Source organism: Aptenodytes forsteri, unplaced genomic scaffold (assembly GCF_000699145.1).
Source record: "Aptenodytes forsteri isolate BGI_AS27 unplaced genomic scaffold, ASM69914v1 Scaffold455, whole genome shotgun sequence".
Taxonomy (NCBI): domain Eukaryota; kingdom Metazoa; phylum Chordata; class Aves; order Sphenisciformes; family Spheniscidae; genus Aptenodytes; species Aptenodytes forsteri.
In genome coordinates, this window is record NW_008795914.1 from 146,135 (window position 1) to 148,835 (window position 2,701).

Consider the following 2,701-nt stretch of genomic DNA (forward strand, 5'->3'; position numbering starts at 1 on the left):
TTGTAGTGTTGTACCTGGCACTCACAGCCACAGCATTGCTGCCGGAACGTTTGCGGTGGCACCGGGGATGGGATGGCCCAGTGGGGGTTGCCGTGTCCGGCAGGTAGTGTGGTGCTGCTGCTGCTGCACTGGCTCTGGGGTGCCCTGGTTCACCCCAGCGTGGCAGGGTGGCACGGGTGGGCACGGCCACTGTCCCCTTGCTGGTCAGACGCCTTCCCCAGGGCCTCTGCGTGCCAGCCGGGCACCACGGAGTGGGGCCTGGCACCCCGTCCCCGTGTCAGGGCAGCGCGGGCCCCCTGCCCATGCCTGGCAGCCCCACCACGCCGGGCAGGGCTGGGGGAGCCGCGGTGCAAGGGCAGCACCGGCCGCTGGATGGCACCAGCACACACGTGTGAGCACATGCACAGGGGGGTGGACGCGTGCGCATGCACACACGTGGGTGCATGAGTGCAGGTGTGTGAGGACATGCACGTGTGAGTAGGCACGGGCGTGCATCGGTGGGTGCATGCACATGTGTTGGAGTGTATGCACACGCATGTCGGCACAGAAACACGGGAGGATGCTTGTGTGTGAGCCCGTGCACGTGCAGGTAAGCACATGTGCACAGGGGTGAGTGTGTGAATGCATGTGAGCACACACCAGGGTAAACGCATGCACATGGGAGCATGTAGATGAATGGCTGAAAGAACACTGAGTTTAAGCGCATGTGTGCATGGGACAATACAGGCACATGCATGTCAGTGCGCACAGGTAAACACATGCACACGTGTGTGAGCACACACAGCTGAACATGCACACACACACACACAGGTGAATGCATGCACGCATGTGTGAGCACACATGCACACAGAGGTGAGTACGCGCCCATGTGTGTGAGCACATATGCACAGGGAGGAGCACAGCCCCATGCCGGGGAGCCCAAGTTCCAGTGGTGAGTGACTACACATGCAGGTGAACACACACATGGGTGAACGTGTCCACATATGTGTGATGTGCACCTGTGAATGCATGCACATGTGTGTGAGCACACACAGGTGAGCAAATGCACAGGCAGGTAAGTGCACATAGGTGAATACGTTCACATGTGGGTGAGTGTGTGTACGTGTGCATGGGCAGGGCCTCTTGTGCAAGTACATGCATATGGATAACCGCAGGCACATGGGGAGGGGGACACATGCATGTGTGTGTCTGTGCCCCATGGCCTGTTTGAGAGACCCGCTTGCCCCTCCATGCAGCTCCCACTGCTGCCGGGCAGGACTGTGGACCCAGGGCACAGGGGCACGGCCAGGCTGCTGGGTACTGAGACCCTCAGTACCTGCGCTGGATGTGGCCATGGGGTGGGGAGTCCTGGGGATCCCTGTGTGGAACCCCAGGGGAGCTGCAGGCCAGCAGGCTCATTGTAGCATGCATGGCTCCTGGGTTTCCCAGAGGTGCAGACAGGACCCAGACACACCGGGGTAGCCCCTGGCACTGCTGTCTGTCTCCCCATCACTATAATCTCTCTGTTTTACAGATCCCCAGTCTGTCCCCCCCATATCCTGCACCCCTGGTCCTGAGGGACCAGGAGCTGGGGGAGGATGAGGACATGGTGGGTAGTGATGCTTCAATGAGAGCCAAGCCCTCCCGCCCCATCCCCCTGCCCCACATGGGAAATGGGGAGGCCCAAAACATGGAGGTCCAAATCCCGCAGCAGCCCCTCCTGCCCCCCCTGCTTACTACAGCCCAAAGGGCAAAGCCATGCACAAGGTAGCGGACAAGGGAGCCCCAGGCCCCCTGCCCCTGGGCATAACCCATTGGGGGGGTGGGCTGCAGTTTGGGGGGGATGTGGGACCCTTGTCTGCGCCTGGCTGGCTGCCGGCATGGGGGTCCCAGAGCAGCAGCCGGTGAGCGCTGGGCACTGGGGGCCACAGCACCCTACGCTGCAGGGCTGGGGCCCTGTGCACACCGCAGGGTGGAAAATGGGGCCAAACCCTCTCTCCCTCCCAGTGATGTGTTTGGGGGCATACCCCCACGTGTGCTCACATGCGTGTGAGCTCTGGAGCATGTTCGTATACAAATACACCTTTGTAGGGTGTTTGCATGCATGCAAACCATAACATCACAGAACAGTTTGGGTTGGGAGGGACCTTCCCAGACCGTCTAGTCCAACCCTCCTGCCATGGGCAGGGACATCTTTCAGTAGATGAAGTTGCTCAAAGCTCCGTCCAACCTGACCTTGAACACTTCCAGGGATGGGGCATCCACAGCTTCTCTGGGCAACCTGCTCCAGTGTCTCACCACCCTCATCAAAAAACATTTCTTCCTTATGTCCAGCCTAAACCTACCCTCATTCAGTTTAAAACCATTGCCCCTTGTCCTATAAGGTTTTACAGGCCCTGGTAAAAATGTCTCTCTCCATCTTTCCTAGAAACCCTCTTTATATACTGAAATGCCACAATAAGGTCTCCCCAGAGCCTTCCCCAGACTGAACAACCCCAACTCTCAGCCTTTCTTCCTAGCAGAGGGGTTCCAGCCCTCGGACCATTTCCGTGGCCTCCTCTGGACCCACTCCAACAGGTCTATGTCCTCCTTGTGCTGGGAACCCCAGAGCCTCGACCTGCTGGCCACACTGCTGGTGATGCACCCAGGATACGGTTGGCTTTCTGGGTTGCGAGCGCACATTGCTGGCTCATGTCCAGTTTTTCATCCACCAGCCTCCCCA